The 25,092-nt window shown below is 41.9% G+C and overlaps 1 pseudogene; it reads right to left on the bottom strand.

Annotated features, from left to right (window-relative positions):
- Positions 1-1,958: 1,958 nt before the first annotated feature.
- LOC113055631 (uncharacterized) lies at positions 1,959-23,747 on the bottom strand (annotated as a pseudogene).
- Between the last annotated feature and the right edge of the window lie 1,345 nt (positions 23,748-25,092).

Raw genomic sequence — 25,092 nt, 5'->3', positions numbered from 1 at the left:
GCGTTACCCCTTCTAAGACCGTTCTGACCTTCAATTTGATCTCCCATGTGAGAGTGGAGACCACTAATGTCTCAGGAAAAATACACTCGGGAGTAGACGGGCATTCGGAATGGTCAAAAATATGTGACAAAGAATCGGGTTTGATATTTTTGGAACCCGGGCGGTACGAAATAGTAAAGTCAAAACGTCCGAAAAAAAGTGCCCATCGAGCCTGCCTGGAGTTCAACCTTTTGGCGGTGCTAATGTACTCTAAATTCTTGTGGTCAGTCCATACTATCAAAGGAACCCCCGATCCTTGTAACCAGTGTCGCCATTCCTCCAATGCCATCTTAACTGCCAACAATTCTCGGTTACCAATATCGTAATTTCGTTCTGCAGGAGATAAACAATATGAAAAATACACGCAAGGATAAACCTTGTCATCTAAGGGAGAACGTTGTGATAACACCGCTCCTACCCCCACCTCTGACGCATCGACCTCCACCACGAACTGATGTGTAGGGTCAGGGGTAATCAGAATAGGGGCTGAAATGAAACGGCTCTTCAGTTTGGCAAACACAGCCTCAGCTGTGTCTGACCACCTGAACGCAGTCTTGGCGGAGGTCAAGGCGGTCAGAGGTACGGCTAGTTGGCTGAAGTTGGGAATGACCAAATATTTAAAGTGCCCTCTCTGGGTGTTAAAAGCGGTCTTCCATTCATCCCCCTCCCTGATCCGAACCAAATGATACACATTGCGTAAGTCCAGTTTTGTGAAAATTGACGCTCCCTGCAACCTCTCGAAGGCCGAAGACATCAATGGCAAAGGGTAAGTATTCTTAACCGTGATGTTGTTCAGTCCCCGGTAATCAATGCAAGGTCGCAGTGATCCGTGCTTCTTTCCCACAAAAAAGAACCCCGCCCCCGCAGGAGAAGAGGAAGGGTGGATGAATTTAGAAGCTAGAGAATCAGAAATATATTTCTCCATAGCCTCCCTCTCTGGAACAGAAAGTGAATAAAGTTTGCCCTTAGGCGAAGACTTACCTGACAGTAAATCTATTGCACAGTCGTAAGGACGATGCAGAGGAAGAGAAGCAGCACGAGACTTACTGAACACTTACTTCAGATTGAGGTACTCAGCGGGCACGTTAGACAAATCCACCACCTCCTCCTGTAACACAGACACAGACGGACAGGCAGACACCAATCAAGACTCATGACACTTTTTACACCAGGACAAAATGGAATTAGAGGACCAGTCTATTTTGGGGTTATGGAGGAGGAGCCAAGGGTGCCCGAGGACAATGGGTGCCAGGGGAGAGTCAAGGATGTGAAAGGAGATGGTCTCGGAGTGATTGTCAGATGTGATGAGTGTGATGTCTTCAGTAATGTATGAGATGGTAGGGAGTTGCTGTCCAGTGAGGGCGTGAACCATGATGTGGTGCGGAAGGGGTCTGAGGGGAATGTGGAGTTTGTGTGCTAATGTGCTATCCATGAAGTTACCTTCTGCCCAGTCCAGTAGTGCTTGACAGTGGTGGGTCTGTGCTGACCACCGCAGCCTTAGCGGGAGGAGCGTAGATGATGGTGATGATGGTGATGAGGTCTTCTCGGCAGAGATCCCACCCGATAGTAGCCTCATACGTACTAACGGGCCTGGCCTTTTACCGGACAGGTATGGGCTTGATGTCCGGCTCCCCCGCAGTAAAGGCATAGGCCCAGGGACCTCGGCCTCTCCTTCTCCTCCCTGGAAAGCCGATCTCGCCCTACCTGCATGGGCTCGTGATCGTAGACGGGGCTGGCCGCGTCCCCGCCACTGAATCGCACGTCTGCATGTCCCCTGGATGGGGTGCTGAGTAGACTCCTCCTCTCCATCCGTGTCAGATGTGCGTCGACCCGTAATGCTAGCTCAATAAGCCCATTGAGGGACGTGGGAATATCCAGATCCTCTGGATACGGTCAACCAGCCCATGCATGAACATGTCCTACTGCGCCTCCTCGTTCCAATGGCACTCCACAGCCACAGTCCGGAACTCGATAGAATAGTCTGAGATGGATCTCTCGTGCTGGTTTAACTCTGCCAGCCTCCTGGCCGCCTCCCGTCCTGCGACGGCCCGATCAAAGACCCGCCTCATCTCGGCGGAGAGCGCCCGAAACGAGGCACAGCATGGGTCCTGGTTCTCCCACACCGCTGTCCCCCATAGTGCCGCCCTCCCAGAGAGCAGCGTCAATACGAAGGCCACCTTGGCCTTTTCGTTAGCAAAGGTTCTGGGCTGTAGGGAAAAATGCATGTCACAGCGGGTTAGAAATGCTCTACAGAAGTTAGGCTCACCCGAGTATGTCTCCTGGATAGGGAGGCGTAGTTCTGGCTGGGAGGCGGTCACTGGTGGTATAGGGAGAACAGACGGTGTGGGTGGTGCAGTGGGAGCTCGAAGTAGATGGAATTAATGGGTGAGCTCGGACACCTGCGTCACCAGGGCTTGAACCGCGCGACCAGTGTCGTTAAGACTCCTCTCCTGGGAGTCCATCCTCTGAACACTGGCACTGAGAAATTTTTCCAGAACAGATGGTTGAGTACTTGCTGCCTCCATGTTGGTCAGATCATTCTGTGACACTCGAGTATTGAAGACAGGAGACAAAAGCAAGTAAACAGAGTTTATTGGAGTTGATGAGATGATGGAAGATCGGAGAATGATGCAGGAACCGCGATGGCAGCACAGACTGGTGAGTAGGAGAGTTGAGTGCGCTGATGATGATGACGGCAGTGGTAAATCCAAGTGCGGTGATGATAATCCGTGAGTGAAGGTAATGATCCAACAGAAACCAGAAAGGAGACAAAGCAAGCAACACCCACATGAAACAATCATCATGACGTAACATGAATAAAGCTGGAGACGGTGCATTCACGAACCGTGACACTAGTGGCAGGTCCTACAACCTGTACCTTTAAGTGAAAATCTTCAGTCATCGCATTCGTGCATTTGTATGAATGTGCAGCAGTTTGCGCTGGTGCGCATATGAAACAAAAAACACAATAAATTCTTCTCTGAGGTTAATATGTCCATTCTAAGACATTCAGACAGTATACACCCTAGAAAGTGTACAAAGAGCACTCCCTCAAGCTGTCATTCAATTCAGTTCCTATCTCATGGTCAATCTCTTATTTACAGTTGTGCTCAAAATTATTCATACCTTTGGTAAATATGATTGAAGGCGGCTCTGAAAATAAATCTGTATCATTAATCCATTTGATCTTTTTTTTTTTTTAAATGTCATACCCTTTTATTCAATACTTTTATATCTCCTTTTACTAAGAGAACATCTCTGAGTCTGCACTTATAATGCCTGAAGAGTTTAGAGAATATCTGGCAGTAGATCAGAGACCATTCCTTCAAACGGAATCTCTCCAGATCCTTCAGATCCACAGCTCCATGTCGATGCTTCTTCTCTTCAGTTCACCACACTAATTTCCTATAGGATTCAGCTCATGGAACTGGGTTGGCCAGAGCAGAAGCTTAGTTTTGTTTTCAGTGACCCCTATTTTAATTTAATTTTTTTGGTTTTGATATCTGTTTGTAGAAGATCCAACCCTGGTCCCATTATAAGATTTCTAGCATGGACAGAAAGTTTACATTTTTTTATATGTTGGTATTTAATTGAATCCATGTTGCCATGTACTGTATCTAAGTAAGATGTCCAGGACCTCCAGCAGAAAAATAGACCCACAACATTAAACAACATATATGGGGGAAGTAGTGGCCTAATGGTTAGAGAGTTTGACTCCTAATCCTAAGGTTGTAGGTTCTCGGACCGGCAATACCACGACTTAGGTGCCCTTGAGAAAGGCACCGAACCCCCAACTGCTCCCCGGGCGCCTCAGCATAAATGGCTGCCCACTGCTCCGTGTGTATGTTAACAGTTTGTGTCAGTTCACTGCTATGTGTGTACACTTTGGATGGGTTAAATGCAGAGCACAAATTCTGAGTATGGGTCACCATACTTGGCTGTATGTCACGTCACTTTTTATTTCATTGTACACATGAGGTACTTTTTTATCCCTGTGTGCACCAAATCCATCTTGAGTATTTGCTCATAAAAAGCTCCTTTTTTAGTTTCATCTGAACATAGAAGCCATGCAGTGATATTTGAAGTTCCAGTCTTGTCTGACTATGCAGGAGTTTGTTTTTGGATGAGTGAGGAGGATTTTTTTCTTGATACCCTCCTGAACAACATGTGGTGAGGACCTGTTTTATATTTTTTAAGGTTTCTGACCCCAATACTCTGGTCTTATCTCTGCAGTTCTCCAGCTGTGATACTTGAAGAGTCTTTGGTGATTAAAACTCTCTTCCTCACCATGCATTAGGTTGATATAGACACACATCATCTTCCAGACAGATTTGTAACATCTTTAGTGGACTAAAACCTCTTAATTATTAATATGATAGTGGAAATGGGGATTTTAAATGCTTTAGCTATTTCTTCAATCAATCAATCAATCAATCAATCACCTTTATTTATATAGTGCTTTAAACAAAATACATTGCGTCAAAGCACTGAACAACATTCATTTGGAAAACAGTGTCTCAATAATGCAAAATGATAGTTAAGGCAGTTCATCATTGAATTCAGTGATGTCATCTCTGTTCAGTTAAATAGTGTCTGTGCATTTATTTGCAATCAAGTCAATGATATCGCTGTAGATGAAGTGACCCCAACTAAGCAAGCCAGAGGTGACAGTGGCAAGGAACCGAAACTCCATCGGTGACAGAATGGAGAAAAAAACCTTGGGAGAAACCAGGCTCAGTTGGGGGGCCAGTTCTCCTCTGACCAGACAAAACCAGTAGTTCAATTCCAGACTGCAGCAAAGTCAGATTGTGCAGAAGAATCATCTGTTTCCTGTGGTCTTGTCCTGGTGGTCCTCTAAGACAAGGTCTTTACAGGGGATCTGTATCTGGGGCTATAGTTGTCCTGGTCTCCGCTGTCTTTCTGGGCAGTAGAGGTCCTTTTAGGTGCTGATCCACCATCTGGTCTGGATACGTACTGGATCCGGGCGACTGCAGTGACCCTCTGATCTGGATTACAGACTGGATCTGGTGGCCACAGTGACCTCGGAACAAGAGAGAAACAGACATATATTAGCATAGATGCCATTCTTCTAATGATGTAGCAAGTACATAGGGTGTTATGTGAAGTGTTTCCGGTTCCGGTTTACCTAATTAATGCAGCCTAAAAATCCTTTAATGAATTTGGATATTAAAAGCATATTAGTATGTTATGTGTATGCCAGGTTAAAGAGATGGGTCTTTAATCTAGATTTAAACTGCAAGAGTGTGTCTGCTTCCCGAACAATGTTAGGTAGGTTATTCCAGAGTTTAGGCGCCAAATAGGAAAAGGATCTGCCGCCCGCAGTTGATTTTGATATTCTAGGTATTATCAAATTGCCTGAGTTTTGAGAACGTAGCGAATGTAGAGGAGTATAATGTAAAAGGAGCTCATTGAAATACTGAGGTGCTAAACCATTCAGGGCTTTATAAGTAATAAGCAATATTTTAAAATCTATACGATGTTTTTATTGTTTACTTTTATTTCATTCTTACATAGCTTTATTTATGTATATTTTCATCTGTGTTGTTTTCTTTAATAATTGCACTGTCCATGGAGCGGACCTGACTCACATTTCACTGCTGGTTATATATGCTATATATAATTTTGTATGTGACGAATAAAAATCTTGAATCTTGAATCTTGAATCTTGTTTGATAGGGAGCCAGTGCAGTGTGGACAGGACCGGGCTAATATGGTCATACTTCCTGGTTCTAGTAAGAACTCTTGCTGCTGCATTTTTGACTAGCTGTAGTTTGTTTACTAAGCGTGCAGAACAACCACCCAATAAAGCATTACAATAGTCTAACCTTGAAGTCATAAATGCATGGATTAACATTTCTGCATTTGACATTGAGAGCATAGGCCATAATTTAGATATATTTTTGAGATGGAAAAATGCAGTTTTACAAATGCTAGAAACGTGTCTTTCTAAGGAAAGATTGCGATCAAGTAGCACACCTAGGTTCCTAACTGATGACGAAGAATTGACAGAGCAACCATCAAGTCTTAGACAGTGTTCTAGGTTATTACAAGCAGAGTTTTTAGGCCCTATAATTAACACCTCTGTTTTTCTGAATTTAGCAGTAAGAAATTACTCGTCATCCAATTTTTTATATCGACTATGCATTCCATTAGTTTTTCAAATTGGTGTGTTTCACCGGGCTGCGAGGAAATATAGAGCTGAGTATCATCAGCATAACAGTGAAAGCTAACACCATGTTTCCTGATGATATCTCCCAAGGGTAACATTTAAAGCGTGAAGAGTAGCGGCCCTAGTACTGAGCCTTGAGGTACTCCATACTGCACTTGTGATCGATATGATACATCTTCATTCACTGCTACGAACTGATGGCGGTCATATAAGTACGATTTAAACTATGCTAATGCACTTCCACTGATGCCAACAAAGTGTTCAAGTCTATGCAAAATAATGTTGTGGTAAATTGTGTCAAACCCAGCACTAGGATCCAAAAAAACTAATAGAGAGATACACCCACGATCAGATGATAAGAGTAGATCATTTGTAACTCTAAGGAGAGCAGTCTCAGTACTATGATACGGTCTAAATCCTGACTGGAAATCTTCACATATACCATTTTTCTCTAAGAAGGAATATAATTGTGAGGATACCACCTTTTCTGGTATCTTGGACAGAAAAGGGAGATTCGAGATTGGTCTATAATTAACAAGTTCTTTGGAGTCAAGTTGTGTTTTTTTTTTTTTTTATGAGAGGCTTAATAACAGCCAGTTTGAAGGTTTTGGGGACATATCCTAATGACAATGAGGAATTAATAATAGTCAGAAGAGGACCTATGACTTCTGGAAGCACCTCTTTTAGGAGCTTAGATGGTATAGGGTCTTTACATGTCCCTTTATAGGGACAAGTTTATACAATTCTTCCTCTCCTATAGTAGAGAATGAGTGGAACTGTTCCTCAGGGGGCCTATAGTGCACTGATGTGATACTGTAGCTGACGGCTGAATGGTTGCAATTTTATCTCTAATAGTATCAATTTTAGAAGTAAAGTAGTTCATAAAGTCATTACAGTTGTGGTGTTGGGAAATGTCAACACTTATTGAGGCTTTATTTTTCGTTAATTTAGCCACTGTTTTGAATAAATACCTGAGGTTATGTTTGTTTTCTTCTAAAAGAGAAGAAAAGTAATCAGATCTAGCAGTTTTTAATGCTTTTCTGTAGGATATGCTACTTTCCCGCCAAGCAATACGAAATACCTCTAGTTTTGTTTTCCCACAGCTGCGCTCCTTTTTTTGGGCTGCTCTCTTTAGGGTGCGAGTATGCTCATTATACCATGGTGTCAAACTGTTTTCCTTAACCTTCCTTAAGCGTAAAGGAGCAACTGTATTTAAACTGCTAGAAAAGAGAGAGTCCATAGTTTCTGTTACATCATCAAGTTGTTCTGAGGTTTTGGATATGCTAAGGAATTTGGATACATCAGGAAGATAACTTAAAAAGCAGTCTTTTGTGGTAGAAGTGATGGTTCTTCGATACTTGTAACAAGAAGTAGAATTTACCATTTTGGCTATATGAAGTTTGCACAGAACTAAATAATGATCTGAGATATCATTACTTGGCTGAATAATTTCAACACTATCAACACCAATTCCATGTGACAGTATTAAATCTAGAGTATGATTTCGACAATGAAACATGTTGTCTAACACCAATAGAGTTCAGAATGTCTATAAATGCTGATCCCAATGCATCTTTTTCATTATCGACATGGATATTAAAATCACCAACTATTAAAACTTTATCTGCTCGGATGTAAAATCACCAAACTCTTTAATAAAGTCTGTATGGTGCCCTGGTGGCCTGTATACAGTAGCCAGTACAAACATAACAGGGGATTTATCATTAAAATTGGTTTCTCTGGATAATGTTATATGAAGCACCATTAATTCAAACGAGTTATACTTGAAGCCTGCCCTCTGAGAAATCCTGAAAACGTTGTTATAAATTGAAGCAACTCCTCCCCCTTTGCCTTTTAGACGCAGCTCATGTTTATAACAGTAATCTTGGGGGGTGGACTCATTTAAAATAATATAATCATCAGGTTTCAGCCAATTTTCTGTCAAACAGAGCACATCTATATTATGATCAGTTATCATATTATTTATAAAAAGTGTTTTCGTAGAAATGGATCTGATATTCAATAAGCCAAGCTTTATCATTTGTTTATCCATATTGCATTTGTTTTTTATTTGTTGAATCTCAATTAAATTGTTAGCCTTAACTTGGTTTAGACGTTTTTTGTATTTTCTAGTTCAGGGAACAGACACAGTCTCTATAGTGTGATATCTAGGTGAAAGATTCTCTATGTGCTGAGAATTAACTGACCTCTGTGATGGGAGGCAGCTAGCAGACGGTCGGTTTAGCCAGTCTGTCTGCTTCCTGACCTGGGCCCCAGTTAGTCAAGTATAAACACTAAGACTATTTGCCATATTTCTAGAGAGAAGAGTGGCGCCACCCCAGGAGGGATGAAGACCATCTCTTTTAAACAGGTCAGGTCTGCCCCAAAAGCTCGTCCAATTGTCTATGAAACCTATGTTATTCTGTGGGCACCACTTAGACATCCAGCCATTGAGTGATGACAATTTGCTATGTATCTCGGCACCACGGTAAGCAGGGAGGGGACCAGAGCATATTACAGTGTCTGACATCGTGCTTGCAAGTTCACACACCTCTTTAAAGTTATTTTTAGTGATCTCCGACTGGCGCCGGCATGAATAACAATTTTACTGTATTTACGTTTAGCATTAGCCAGCACTTTTATATTTGCCAAGATGTCAGGCGCTCTGGCTCCCGGTAAACATTTGACTATGGTGGCTGGTGTCTCTATATTCACGTTCCGTACAATAGAATCACCAATAACTAGAGCATTTTCATCAGGTTTCTCAGTGGGTGCATCACTGAGTGGGGAGAACATGTTTAATGTTTTGATCGGAACAGAAGAGCGGTGTTTTGACCCTGCTGCAGGGGCTCTGTTGCCGGAACCGGACAATGTATCTGAAATCTTCTCTGTCAGCCTAACTATTTCCCTGCATTTATCACATGTTCAGTTCAGTTCAGTTCAAGTTTATTTGTATAGCGCTTTTTACAAAATAAATCGTTACAAAGCAACTTTACAGAAAATTATGTTTCTACAATATTTAGTAGTAGCTAGTAGTTTGTGCACATTTGACAGGATTTTAGAAAAAATAATAATAATAATACAAGACGTATTCAGCTAGACGATGAACTATCAATATTATTAATTATTATATGATTCAGTCACACATTTAGCAATAATTGTTAGTTCTGTTTGTTGATTCAAGGTTAGCATCATCTGAGGTCCTCTGAGGGTCAGCATCATCTCTTCTCAGGTGTTCTGGATCCAGACTGGAGCTTGTTTAAATCCTAGTTAAAAAGATGTAAATCACGTGGCGAAACATAGAAACAAAATACAGACATCATTAGCATAGCTGCTGATCCAACAAAGTAAAATTAGTTTAACCCAAGCTAATGAATAAAAATGCAACTTTGAACAGATGCAACTACACTCACAATTAAAAAGATACATTATTCGAATGCTTGGCGAAAGAGATGTGTTTTTAATCTAGATTTAAACAGAGAGAGTGTGTCTGAACCCCGAACATTATCAGGAAGGCTATTCCAGAGTTTGGGAGCCAAATGTGAGAAAGCTCTACCTCCTTTAGTGGACTTTGCTATCCTAGGAACGACCAAAAGTCCAGCGTTTTGTGACCTTAGGGTGCGTAATGGGTTGTAACGTGGTAGAAGGCTAGTTAGGTATGCTGGAGCTAAACCATTTAGGGTAAGTAATGATAATTTGTAACTGATACGGAACTTAATAGGTAGCCAGTGCAGAGACTGTAAAATTGGGGTAATATGATCATATTTTCTTGACCTCATAAGGACTCTAGCTGCTGCATTTTGGACTACCTGTAGCTTGTTTATTGAAGAAGCAGGACAACCACCTAGAAGTGCATTACAATAGTCCAGTCTAGAGGTCATGAATGCATGAACTAGCTTTTCTGCATCAGAAACAGATAACATGTTTCGTAGCTTGGCAATGTTTCTAAGATGGAAGAATGCAGTTTTTGTAACATTGGAAATATGATTTTCAAAAGACAAATTGCTGTCTAATATAACACCCAGATTTCTGACTGTAGAGGAAGTAACAGTACATCCATCTAGTTGCAGATTGTAATCTACAAGATTCTGTGTAGTGTTTTTTGGTCCAATAATTAGTATCTCTGTCTTATCCGAATTTAATTGGAGAAAATTGTGTGTCATCCAATCTTTTACATTTTTAACACACTCTATTAGCTTAGATAATTGGGAAGTTTCATCTGGTCTCGTTGAGATATATAGCTGAGTATCATCAGCATAACAGTGGAAGCTAATTCCGTATTTTCTAATAATATTACCAAGGGGCAACATATATATTGAAAATAGAAGGGGACCTAGGACGGATCCTTGTGGCACTCCATATTTTACTGATGATAAATGAGATGACTCCCCATTTAAGTAAACAAAATGGTAGCGATCGGACAGGTAGGATCTAAACCATCTTAGAGCCTGCCCTTGAATACCTGTATAGTTTTGTAATCGATCTATGAGTATGTCATGATCTATGGTGTCGAACGCAGCACTAAGATCAAGTAAGACTAGAAATGAGATGCAGCCGTGGTCTGACGCAAGGAGCAGGTCATTTGTAATTTTAACAAGTGCAGTTTCTGTGCTATGGTGGGGCCTAAAACCTGACTGAAATTCTTCATACATATCATTTTTATGCAGGGAGGTGCTCAATTGAGCAGACACGACTTTCTCTAAAATTTTAGACATAAATGGAAGATTTGAAATAGGCCTATAATTTGCCAGTACACTAGGATCTAGTTTTGGTTTCTTAATAAGAGGCTTGATAACCGCCAGCTTGAATGGTTTTGGGACGTGTCCTAAAGTTAACGACGAGTTTATGATATTGAGAAGCGTTTCTTCTGCTACAGGTAACAGCTCTTTCAGTAATTTTGAGGGTACAGGATCTAATAAACATGTTGTTGGTTTAGATACAGTGATAAGTTTATTTAGCTCTTCCTGTCCTATGGTTGTAAAGCACTGCAGTTTATCTTTGGGTGCGATGGATGAAACTGAAGTGTTAGACGCTGTAGAATCTACATTCGCTATTGTATTTCTAATGTTATCTATTTTATCAGTGAAGAAATTCATAAAGTCATTACTATTTAACGTTGGTGGAATATTTGAATCAGGTGGCATCTGGTAATTTGTTAACTTAGCCACTGTGCTAAATAAAAACCTTGGATTGTTTTGGTTATTTTCAATGAGTTTGTGTATATGCTCTGCCCTAGCAGTTTTTAGAGCCTGTCTATAGCTAGACATACTATTTTTCCATGCAATTCTAAAAACTTCTAAGTTAGTTTTTCTCCATTTGCGTTCAAGACTACGAGTTAATTTCTTGAGAGAGTGAGTATTACTGTTATACCATGGTACAGTACGTTTTTCTCTAACTTTTTTCAATTTGATCGGGGCAACAGCTTCTAATGTATTAGAGAAAATATTGCCCATGTTGTCAGTAATTTCGTCTAATTCGTGTGTATTTTTGGGTACAATTAGCAGTTGAGATAGATCAGGCAGGTTATTTGCGAATCTTTCTTTGGTGGCTGGAACAATAGTTCTGCCCAGACGGTAACGCTGCGACATATAGTTAATATCAGTTATACGCAGCATGCACGATACAAGGAAATGGTCTGTAATATCATCACTTTGAGGTACAATATCTATAGCAGTAAGATCGATTCCATGCGATATAATTAAATCTAGTGTATGATTAAAACGATGAGTGGGCCCGGTGACATTTTGCTTGACTCCAAAGGAGTTTATTAGGTCAGTAAACGCAAGTCCTAATGTATCATTTGCATTATCAACGTGAATATTAAAATCTCCCATGATTAGCGCCTTATCAACTGTAACTAGAAGGTCTGAGAGGAAATCTGCAAATTCTTTCAGGAATTCTGTATACGGCCCTGGTGGTCTATACACAGTAGCCAGAGCAAGAGATACATTAGATTTATTTTGCATGTCTGACAGAGTAACATTTAGCAGAAGTATTTCAAAAGAGTTAAACCTGTATCCTGTTTTCTGGGTAACATTGAGAATATCACTATATATTGTTGCAACACCCCCGCCACGACCAGTCTGACGGGGCTCATGCTTATAACAGTAGTTTGGTGGAGTAGACTCATTTAGACCAAAATAATCATTTGGTTTTAGCCAGGTTTCAGTCAAGCAGAGTAAATCAAAACTATTATCTGTGATCATTTCATTTACAATAACTGCTTTTGGTGCGAGTGATCTAATATTTATGAGCCCAAACTTTAAAAATTGTTTTTGTTCATTTACTTTACATTTTTCTGGTTTAATTACGATAAGATTTTTTCTAGATCCTACATTATATTTATATTTTGACCTCACTATTCGGGGAACAGACACAGTCTTAATAGGTTTTACAGCGCAAGTACCTTTAGCATTTAAGCGGTTAGAACAAAACTCATCATAATGGTTATTTGAGAATTGTCTTACTAGTCACATGGAGCGAAATGTCCTGGAGATGTTGTCAGAGAGAAGCTCCGCTCCAATTCTGCTGGGGTGTAATCCATCAGCGCGAAACAGTCTAGGACGCTCCCAGAAAAGATTCCAGTTATTAACAAATAGCAGTTTCTGTTCTTTACACCATGACAACAACCATTCATTTAAAGCAAAAAGTCTACTGAACCTTTCGTGTCCTCGTCGATACGTGGGCAGTGGTCCTGACACGACAATCGTCGCCGCGGGCGTCGTGCTGCGAACCGTCTCGATCAGGCTCCTGAAGTCCCTCTTCAGCGTCTCCGTCTGCCGCAGTGTGGTGTCGTTAACCCCGGCGTGAAGCACGACCGCTCTGGGGCTCTCGCCGTCCTTCAGGATCGCGGGTATCTGCGCAGAAACATCGAGAACACGAGCACCAGGCAAACAATGAGTGTGCACTTTACCTTCGGCTAACGTAGCACTTACGTGTCGGACGATGGAGTCTCCGATGATCACAGCGTCGCGTCCTGTCTCGCGGAGGGGAGCGAATCGGTTCTGGATGGAGAGCTCGAAGGCAGGAGGGGGAGAAGTAGTCGCCCGGGACCCAGCTCGCGTCCTCCGCTGTGGATGCACCCAGGGTCCGTGGTGTCCCGGCGTCGCAGTGAAGGACATCTGGGAAGATCGCGTCCTGGGTGCACCGGGCCTGCGCAGAGAAACACACGGAGTAGACGTGGTGGGACTGTTAACAGCACGCTGTATACTTACCCCGGACTTGTGAGCGTCAGCCCGGGATGATTCCAGCGCGGCTCTCCGCTCTCTCAGCTGGGCCTGCCTCTGTTCCAGGTCGCGAATCTGCTTCCCCACGGCCTCGAGCTCGAGCTGCACAGAGTGGAGACATTCATCCGCCATTAAAGCAAGTAACAGTGAGTACAGCAGTGGTAATGTGTGAGAATAGAGTATTAGCAATGTAAGCGCAGTTAGCAGCAAACACGCTTGCTGATGCTAACTGGCTAAAAGCTAATAGCGGACCCGGGAGATCAAAATAAAACTAGTGATAGCGAGGCGCTCTGATTGTTTTTGTTGTAGAATACAATAGAGGATATATTCACGCGTTATATAAACGGAAACAATGATGTATAAAATTGATTTTTAAGTTAAAAATAGTCAATGAAAAGAATATAGTGACGAAGCTCAAACGCAGTACAGCCGTCAACTTGTGAATCCCTCATCAGCGACAGAGATAGATAAACTGTACATGTGGCAAGAGGTGCAAATAAAGATAGCAGGCGAAGCCATTACTCACCGTGCTTGATGAAATATTCTTACTGCGGTTGTTTGATGAACTTGTGAAAAACTGCAGCGTGAGAGAGGAGAGGAGAGGAGAAAAGAAAATGCTAATGACAAGCTAACGAGTGCTAACGCTTTGCAGGTGTACTGCACTTACGGAAAAGTGAACGATCAAAAGTTCTTACAGCCACTTTCTAAATTTATGAGGTTCAGCAATCTTTTGCTGCACATCAGAAATATATTATTTGATATCACAACTTGTGTTAAGGGAATTTTGCCTTTGTGGACTCATTTTTATAATCCTGTGAAACAGGAAGCCTAGGCTGTAAAACCATGTGGCACTGTGTACTAGAGATGTGATTTTCCCCCACTTTCACCTTTTCTTTTCTTTTCTTTTTTTTTACTTCGGGATCCATGCGTATTCCCTCAGTCGACACAATATACCCCAAAAATGGGGCTATTTTACTCATTTTATTTTATTTTTTCAAATTTGGGATAAAAAAAAAAATCCATCTGACTTTTATAATAGAAAGTGTTTACTCACAATCCCTCACTACCGGAAGTAAAGCCGGGGAACGATCCATTGGGAGAACATGGATTGCAGTGCATGCTGAAACTGCACTGAAGTGTCATTAGTCCTCTGTAGGGCGTGCAGCTTGCGCTTCTGTCCACTGATGCTGAAACCATTAACGTTAGGTCTGCCAGTGTCTTCTCGATATACCTGTGTTATCAGAGGCTGACAGTGTTTTTGTCTGCTGAATGCATGTGATCATACACTGATCTGGTGCTGATTTACTTGCATTGCTCGCATCGGTGTGCTGGTTCCAATAGAAACGCTTCAGATGAGATGAAATCCTGTAATGTAATCCTGGCATCCAGGTGACTAGAGAGGCGTGAGTACTGTTCACTCATAGACTGACTAACAAAACAGTGGTTTTATATTCTTGTTACCATTTAGATGTTTGTTCTAATGACATATTTTATGCTTTATAATTGTTTTAAATTTACTTTTATTTAGAAAGCATTTAAAAGGCTTTATGTTTTATAATAGTATGTTCTAGTGTGACAACATGCCCCACTATTGGATTCACTATTGGAACAGTATAGTATGTTGCAATGTGGTCCGTAATAGTTGAAATGTTTGTTAGCTTTTATCTATAGCCCAAATTAAAAATGAATGTCTATAAAGATGTAGACTTACCCTGATAAATGTGTTCTTGTGTAAAATGTGTGACAACTAGCCCTGGCCTCCTCTGTTTGTCTAGCTTGTCGGTTCATATGTCCCACACGATGGGAGGCTGGAGTGTGTTTGTGGCTGGATTCCTTGCACCCCAAACGTGCAGTGTATTCTGCAGAGTAGCGGGGAGGATTCCATTGCCGGGGTTACCTGTCATTCGCCCATGGATCACGGAGCGCTGCTGTTTTGCTGCTGTCTTAACTAGATATCAAACGAAAGGATTTGCGTCTATTTCATCCCACTCTGGCTGCGGCCGAAAAAGAAACCGTTAGTTAGTTAATTACGTAAGCAGGTTAACAGGAGGAATATCACCGCTCTACAGTTGGTGCGCAAGTGTGTGTAGCCTACTGTATGTGTGTTTGTGTGTGTGCATGTTTACAAGGGTAGTGTTGTGTGTGTTGGTTGGTAATTGTATTGGTTATTTTCAAATGTTTATTGTTCATTTTGTACTCGCGTTTTTACAGTGAACTGTGTATTTAACTTCAGTGACTCCTTGGGGTAAACTAGTCACAAAAACAGCATTCAAGCACTCAACCCCTAATGAAATCAAACAATCACATACATAGAATTAACTATGTATGTGATTGTTTGATTTCATTAGGGGTTGAGTGCTTGAATGCTGTTTTTGTGACTAGTTTACCCCAAGGAGTCACTGAAGTTAAAGCTGTGTCTGCAAAAGTTGGCTCGCAGTCATCAAAGACTGGGTCCACTTTGCCTGAACAAATCGAGTCTATTGATTTAACTGTTTTAAAACCGAGTGACCAGGTTCAGGTGAGGATGTTGCTGCAGAATTATCAGACAGTGTTTTCAGCCCATGATGGCGATTTGGGTTGTACCAATTTACTCTCTCATGAAATTCCTCTTCTAGAGGATACTCTGGTTAGGCAGAGATATCGATGCATACCACCTTCCAAATATGATGTTGTGAAGACCCACATCAGTCAACTTCTCGATGCTGAGGTCATAAGGGAAAGCTGCTGTCCCTACGCTTCCCTTATTGTTCTTGTTAAGAAGAAGGACGGTAGTCTGCGTATGTGTGTGGCAGGACCCCAATAGTTTTTCAGAGTTGCGTTCCTTCCTGGGTTCTATCTCTGCAAGGTTTTCATAGTGACCCCACTTCTCTTAGAGGTGAACCTCAATTATCCCAGCATCGCTGTAACTGACTTGACACAAAGTCAATTTAGACAATTCTTAAAGGGCTCTGAGATTGTGGTAGCCGGACGTCTACAAGAACTTGAGACCAACACCTTTCAGACTGAAGTATCAGCACACGGGGTACGGGAAGAAAACTATTAATTACAGAATAACAATCTGTTTGAACATACTGTTGCATTAGTGGCATACACCTGATTTCAGTTGGAAGACCAGTTTGTCGTCGAGGGTCGGTGTGTTTCCTGATCAGGAGTACATCTTTGGGGATTTCACAGAGTGACTGTGGGCATATCACAGATCATCCAGCAGCTCTTGGATAAAACGTCAAACATTCGCTCCAATAATTCAGCTATTACCTGAGAATGACTGAAATAATACAATATCCAATCAAATTTGTTAACAGAGAGAAATGATCCCCAGAGGACAAGGAAAACATCACAGCCTAAGCTCTAGACCTTCTCTAATGAATAACTTTGTCACAACTCCTACCTCAATGGGGGTTACCAAACCAGAGACTAAGGATGGAGATGAAACGGTCATTGCTGACAAGCTGACTGAAGGTACTACTTTTTTTTTCTCTCTGTCATAATTTTCTTACCTGCAGCAGATAATGTAATGATGCTAAGATACATGAAGCAAAAGTTAGAGGTCACTTCCTAACCAAGTAGTTTTATTGGTATTGGACATTTTTCCAGTTAAGTAGACCATTGGTGATGTCCTATGGGCAAGCCTCTTTTTCTAATTCAGAAAATGGAGCTGTTCTGAACTTTTGAATGGTATATGCAGTTTACAGGTATGTAAATATAAAATTGATGCCACAATAATTTCCAGATGAACCCTCCACAAATATGCATCCTCTGGGGGTCGCTATGGGGAACGGTATACCCATGCCACCATGCTGAGGGGAGTGCAGGCCAGAACCATGGCAAACACAAAGTACTAACTCTGCAATTTCCATGGGAGTTGCCCCTAGAGACGTTAGATGGCTGTCCGTGACATTATCCCTTACGGACAAAGGCCTAGGCTACATACCCAAACTAGACCTCAAGGCTTGTAATCAAGAATAGATTCCTTTAAAGGGATACAACAAGGCGCCTAGCATCATACTAGTCTTGGTCTGTAACACAGGGGCGACCACTTAATCTCGCATAAGCTTGCTGAAGGAACTTGTAGCGATGGTTGCCCCTTAATAAACATTTATGTTTACTTTTATATTTTAATTTGGTTTGTTCGGGCGCCAGCCAGGCATGTAATCCTGGCAAAAAATAAATTCTCACAACCCACCAGCTACATATGTAGACATTGAAAAAGGGACCTCAAATCAAACTTGTAGAAACCAACAGATTCGTTTAACAGTTTATTTTTAAGGAATTCAGACCCAATTAAATTCCACACAAGAAAAAACATCCCAACATCACTGTTGTCAACAACACACTTCCATGGAAAACAAGAAAAAAAAAACGAAAAAAAAAAACAATCAGTATAAAGGAATATAAATTTTCTCTTTATAAGAGGGAAAAACAGGATCTGCACAGAGACAGCAATGATGTTAACACTGGCAAATTCGATGACTTTCTCAGACATTCACAAATATACGAGGTAAAAGAAAGTCTGTGTCCAAGCATCCCATCCACTGATGAATTCACAGCTTAGTTTCAATTCACACACTTTTTATACTCTCCGACAGTCAAAGAAAAAGTTCGATTAAATGTGTGTGCGTGTTGTGGTCGTGTGCATGTATTGTGGGTGCGTCAAGTTTGTACCCGATGCTGCTGGTCTTGGTTTTGGCCTCTGGTAAGTACAGGAACTTCGTTTTCAGCACCATCCAGGAAACGCGATGAGGACTAATCCAAGGCAACGCAACTCTCCCAACAGCCGAGATAGAGAACATCTAAGCCGCTCTCAGTTTCACTTTCATTCCCGCCGTCACGTCATCCGCACCCCGATAAATCCCACCTTCAGGATACTGTAAACTTCTGTCATACTTCTCTCCCAGGTAGGTCAATTTCTCATACCAAAGCACGATACTTCTGTATGTTCCTCGAACAAACAGCACCTTCCTCGAACCACCAACACACTTCACTTCCCCATTACCAGTCCTCTTCCGCTCACAATTCCCCTCCTTAAATAGTTCGTCACACTAATTATCCTCTTCTGATTGGTTAAAGAATTTCTGATTAAAAAATAAAAATAAAGTGGCTAACGAATTACGTTCTGCCACACTCCCTCCCCCAAGGAAAAACAACTCCTAGTTGTTGAACTAAGAGATACCTTAAAATCCTAGGAAATCTTCTTCCTCATCCGAGGTTTCCTGAAAAATCTCTGGTAGTTTCATCCTGTTGTGAAACTCTAATTCCTCCGCAGTAGGAAAACAGGGTTTCAAATTGCACACATGAACATTACGCACATCCTCTCCTGTGGACTCTGTTGGATAATGCGGTATGGTCCTTTCCACTTAGGTGCCAACTTGGCACTGAAATTGCGCTGGGCATTAGATTGCGGAAAATTTCGGATCCATACCCTGTCTTTCTCTTGGAAGGCTACATCTCGTCTGTTTTTGTTGTAATTTCTCAATTGTCTTATTTGTGCTTTTTTACAGTTTTCCTTGGCCTTCTTTTGGAGTTGAGACAACTGATGGATAATGTCGTAGGAAGGATCAGAAGGAGACAAGTTACGTCCATGCAACAGTTTATCCAATGGGCTATGAAGTTTTCTACCCAGATGAAGCTCAGCCGGAGACGTTCCGATGGATTCCTGCACTGCAGTATTGAGTGCGAAACGGAGTTCTGGTAGGTAGTTATCCCAACCTTTGTGATTATCTTCCACAAAAGCAGATATCATGGACTTCAGAGTACGGTTGACTCTTTCCGTCATATTAGTCTGCGGATGGTAGGCTGTGGTTAATTTTTGTGACACACTCCATTTTCCACACAGTTCAGTGAACAAAGCCGAGACAAACTGAGACCCTCTGTCTGACAAAACATAGTCCGGCACCCCCCATCGGGTAAGCACTTCTCTCCTCAGGATTTCAACAATAGCTGGAGCAGTAGCATGTCGCATAGGGAAAAACTCTACCCATCGTGAGAAATAATCAACAAAGCAGAGTAGGACTGCATGTTGTTTGGAGCTCTTTGGTAGGGGACCCATTATGTCTACTCCAAGCATTTCATTAGGTCTTGACGTGATGATTGGTTGAAGTTTTCCTGCTGGTTTTCTATTGTCACTCTTGAGTGTTTGACATTTCACACAACGCTTGACATACTTCTTAACATCAGTCCACATACCATGCCAGTAGGCACTATCCTGTACTCTCTTATAAGTTTTAAAGATTCCAAGGTGTCCAGTGAGGGGGTTTGAATTATATAATTGGAGAATGGTAGGAATAAGGATGCGAGGTATGACAACACGGTATTGAATTTGACCATCAGTCAGGTGAGTAACGTGATATAACTTGTCTTCTACCACAGCATACTGTTCCTTCTCCGTAAGTCCATCTTTGGCCAAAACCTGAAATATTTCTGTACATTCAGGATCACTGTGTAACAGAAATGAGTCGAACCAGACAAATTAAAGAGTCTATCAAAGCTGTATGCATAGAAACACGAGAGCCGAATTCCTCAGGAAGTCATAAATCAGTTCTAGTGCCACAAGAACCAAGCAGGACGACCAACCAACTTGTTCACACAACAGCTTTCAACATGAACAGCACTAGAGCAATTATTTACAATTTCAATTAGAAGAAGAGATTGTCAAATTTGTTGTTCATAATTGAAATGCAACGCTGGACATCACATGAAAACCCATGAGAGTACTGCACAAGTCCCATTGACTCCCCCCACCTAGCAGAACCAGACTGAAATTCCTAAGGGGGGGGGGGGGCTTTAAACCTCTGTCTTCACAGAAAAGTCCTTTGCCAGAGAATGGCAAAGAAACTTCTTTTGTACATATATATGGACCAGAATGAACTCAAAAAGACTTATAAATGAATTATTCCATTGCTTAACTCCATATTCATTTATGTGTAACCCACACATTTGACTACCATGTATAATCACTTATTGTCTATGTCTTTTGATAACTATAGGATACATAGTCATGTCTAGTATTGATATAATCGAATTTTCTTGCTTGATATTGTCCTGACAATCATTTATTTGTAAAATATAACATAATCGTGTTATAGGAATCATGTCCAAAATTAGACCCTGCCAGAGCAGGAACATTCGGACCACATGCTTGGTAAGATAAACATATGATTTATGATACCCCCCGAGCCAAGACAATATCTGATTGGTCAAGACAACATTTGAGGTGTGGCCAACAAGCCAGTTTAAATACCTAGGACATCGTAAAATCTTTGCTTTTAGTCCCTAGCTGCTGCTATTAGCCATGTCAGCTTTTAGTTCTAGCATTGCTTGTGCTATCAGTCATGCCTTGCTTTCAGTCTGCTTTTTAGTCTCTGCTATTAGTCATGCCTGCTCTTAGCTTTTAGCTTGTAGCTTTGCTACCTAGCTTTAGCTTGTAGCTCCTAGCCATGCTGTGTAGTCATCACTGTTCTTTGAGCGCGGTTCCAGCGTGCCTGCCTGCTGCTACTATGCCACGATGAGAAGGAACACAACCTAATCTCGTCAAACTTTATTTATTTTCTTTTCCGTTTGAGAGTTTCGTGTTGTGAGTTAAGTTTTGTTACGTCGAGTCTCCGACGCCTGACCTCGGGTACCCTTTCAACTTCGACCAGCGCACACGACTCTGCACTTTCAGCCAACGCCCAACAACCACGGGCTTCCCAAGACGTCACTTCAGCGACTGAACTTCCAGCCAATCAGCAACACCGGGATACCCCTTTCAACGGGAGTCCCTTTCACAGGAAACGAAAGCAACGTATTCCCAGATATTTGTTGTGCTGGTGTATCTAATATAATTTTAACCTCACTGAGGAACTCAATGCGAGGGCTAATTATGTGATTGATGGTTGTTCATGTTTATGCAATTTAACGTATTGCTGTGAACTTGGGATTACATATTTCCATTCTCTTAAACTCATCTTTCCCTAACTTTCGATCTTCCTGCAACTTGTGTGAATGTGTGTGTGCGTGCGTTTATGTGTTAGATTAGTTTATATGTCTTAGATTTATCTAATAAAGCCTTATTCATATTGAAAAGAGAAGTATCTTGTGTTTTGTGCTTACAAGTTAATGTCTTAAACTGCCGATCTTGTTACTGTGCTAATTAATAGTGTTTTCACTATAGTTTGGATATTAGTATCCAGCGCAGATTTGATGTTAAACGGCTAGTTCACTGAATCGCAGGGTGTCTCCGTGAACAGCCATGAAACAGTGATTCTGTTCAAATTCCCTTTAAAATCTTAAATGATTCCCTTTGAGCTAAATTGACCTGTTTCCCTTACAACTGTGTTGTTCCTCCCAGATGCGCTCAACAGTGATAGGAAATTCTGGATCTTCCTTTTTGCTTGTGTACACATTACACTCGGGTAAAGGATACATCCGTGACAGAGCATCAGGAGCAACGTTCAACTTCCCTTTCCGATATTCCAACACAAAGTCAAATCTTTGTAACCGAAGAGCCCATCGAATGAGTCGACTGGTCGTCCTAGTGGAATTTATTACCCATTGCAAGGAAGAATGATCCGTAACCACGGTGAACAAACGATGTTCCAGATAATGTTGCCACTTCTCAAGTGCCCACACTACTGCTAGGCACTCCTTCTCTGTGGTGGAATAGTTGATCTCTGCTTTATTTAAGGTTCGGCTGGCGTAAGCGATGACTTCTTCACTGCCCTGCTCCTTTCGCTGGGTCAACACCGCACCCAGGCCGGCGTCGCTGGCATCAGTGTACACTGAAAAAGGAAACTGGAAATTGGGATGTCCAAGGATGGGTGGTGATGTAAGGCAGGTTTTTAAATACTCAAAAGCTTGTTGGCATTGTGATGTCCAAATAAACGATTGTCTTTTCTTTTTTAGGGCATTGAGAGGCTCGGCAATCCTAGAGAAATCTGCCACGAATCGATGGTACCACCCAGCCAAACCCAAGAAGCGCTGGACCTCTTTAAGGTTACGGGGAACTGGATAAGTGCGAATTGCTTCCACCTTGCTTCGGTCTGCAGTAACACCCTGTCCATTCACAACATGACCGAGGAAAGTAATCTCCTGAAGGCAGAACTTACATTTTTTTTATATTCAACGTCAGTCCAGCTGTTTGTAACCGCTGAAGGATGGTCTAGATGTCTAGAAAGTGCTGGCCCATTGATGGGGAGTAAACAATGATATGATCAATATAGACGAAACATATGGTTCCAAGTAACCCTATCAAGACGATCTCCATCAGCCTTTGAAAGGTTGCCGGTGCATTTTTTAGACAAAACGGCATGACATTGAAATGGAACAACCCCCCTGACGTGATGAAGGCGGTTTTTGACTTGCTCTCAGGTTCCATAGGTCCCTGCCAATATCCGCTATGAAGATCTAACGATGAAAAAATGGCTGCACCAGAGAGAGACTCCAGGATCTCAGTGATGTTGGGAATTGGATATGCATCACTTTCAGTGAGAGCATTGACCTTTCTGTAGTCCACACAAAACCGGAGACTACTGTATTTTTTTGGAACCAAAACAACAGGTGATGCCCATGCTGAATAAGATGGTTCTATGATGCCAGCCTGTAACATGTCTTCAATCTGTTCTTTTACTATCGTTTGCTTTGCAGGTGTTGGCCGATAAGGGGCGCTGTTTAACAGGTACTTGATGACGAGTATACAGGCAGTGATGAAGAACTGGTCGACGAGTACACACCCCCTGATGTGTCTGCAAAATGTGACGTAATTGGCCTTCTTCATCGTGTGATAAAATCGCTTCTTTTAATGCACGGTCAATTAAGACTTGATCCTCTGTAGGCGTAGGATCTGCATCTCGAGAGGCCAATAGAGGCTGAGAAGGGGGGACAGAACTCATTAAAGAAAGATTTTGCTGCAAACTTTAAGATTCAGTACATTTACCCATCCCAGCGGAACTTCAGCCTCACCATTCGCTAGATAGAGTGGTCCTGAGGTCCATGGATGAAGACTCTCTTGAGGTGTAAGTTCCCTCCACAAACTCTCATGAATGAGGGTATAGCTGGCTCCGGTGTCTAAAATCACCTTACCTTTCCAAGCACCAATATTAATAGGAACAACTAGTTGTTTCGGTTTTTACGACAGAGACCGCATTATTGGAGAGCTGACCCTCTTGTTTTTGACTTTGATGTTGTCTCTTACTTTGAGATGGCTGGGGTGGTTGAAATGGTTGATTAGAAGATGCATAACCAGGACAGTTTCCTGGAGGATGATGTCCTTTACACCTCCAGCACTGAACTGGTTTCTTGTCTATCTGTCGAACCATGGGTGCTCTGGGTAACATAGACTGTTGTGTGTGTTGAAAGTTGCTCTCATATTGGAGTTGCTGTTCATTATCCTTCTCCAGTTGATGCCCTAACTTCACCAATTCCTCCACTGTAGATACTCGACTACGGAGCTGGCTGGCAAGGTAAGGTTTAATATTTTTCAAAATCAGTTTTACAATTTCATTCTCGGTTAACGTTGACTTCCATCTCATGCATAAGGCTCTGTATGAAAAAGCAAAATCTCTGATGGATTCTTTCTCGCCTTGAGTTCTTACTCTAACTCTTTCTGCCAACTCATCCTCATAATCTTCAGAAAGAAATGCAGAAAGGAAAGCTGCCTCAAACTCAGTCCAAGTGACTACAGAGGTACGTGCAACTTCCCACCAGTCGCGGGCCGTTCCATACAAGACTGTACGGAATGTAGCTAGTAGATCCACATCTGACAAAGGATGCAATGCCAGAAAATCTTGACATCGAGTTAAGTAGTTCAACGGATCTGGATCCTCGTGTGGTTTTCCGAAAGTGGGAAAGGTAAGTCGTAGATGATCACTCTTAGCTATAGGTACAGATGTAGTGGTAGTAGTAATTGGTATACCACCTGGTGATGAATATACATTAGCTGGCGATACTTCCTGTTGGTTAGTAGTCAACTCTTTAATCTTTTCAACCTGGGTTTGTAATTGGTCAGACATGTCTGACTGAAATTTTTGAGTATCACTGCAAAAGGCATCCATTTGGTTTTTGTGTTGATGAAATTCTTTGTTGAACAGTTCTTGACTGTTTTTCAGACTCTGGAATGTGGCTTTAAAGTACTGCTGCACTTCCGCTTGAAGCTGTTGAACCAAGAACCGTACTTCAGACACGACAGAAGCCTCCACTTTACTTATATCTTCTGAGATCAGTCGCTTGGTGGTTTTAGACCATTGCTCCATCTCAGTTTTCATTTTTTGTTGGTTATCAGTGATACACTTCAGTAATTGTTGTTGATTGTCCTCCATTTTGACCACCGTTGTTGAAAGATGAGTTGAATCTGAGTTGAAATTTACAAACTGAGCTTTCACCTCCTGGTTAAGTTCGGAAACTACGTTCTCCTGTTGCTTGATGAATCGCTTTAAAGTGTCCAAGTCTTCTTGTACCTGTTTGGTCAGTAGTTGAATTCCTCTGCCGGGTGTTTGAAGTTCACATGGTAACTCCTGCCGTCCCACAGAAGATGAAGGGGTTTCAGGGGTGGTGCAAATCTGCATAGGATCTGATTGTGGTTCCCAGGTGAGGGGTTGCACTGGAGGGCTGCCAGTCAAAGGGGTGGATACAAACTGCACTTGTGATCCATGTTGATCAATATGG

Source organism: Carassius auratus, chromosome 36 (assembly GCF_003368295.1).
Source record: "Carassius auratus strain Wakin chromosome 36, ASM336829v1, whole genome shotgun sequence".
Lineage (NCBI taxonomy): Eukaryota > Metazoa > Chordata > Actinopteri > Cypriniformes > Cyprinidae > Carassius > Carassius auratus.
This window is presented reverse-complemented; position numbering and strand designations above follow the sequence as displayed.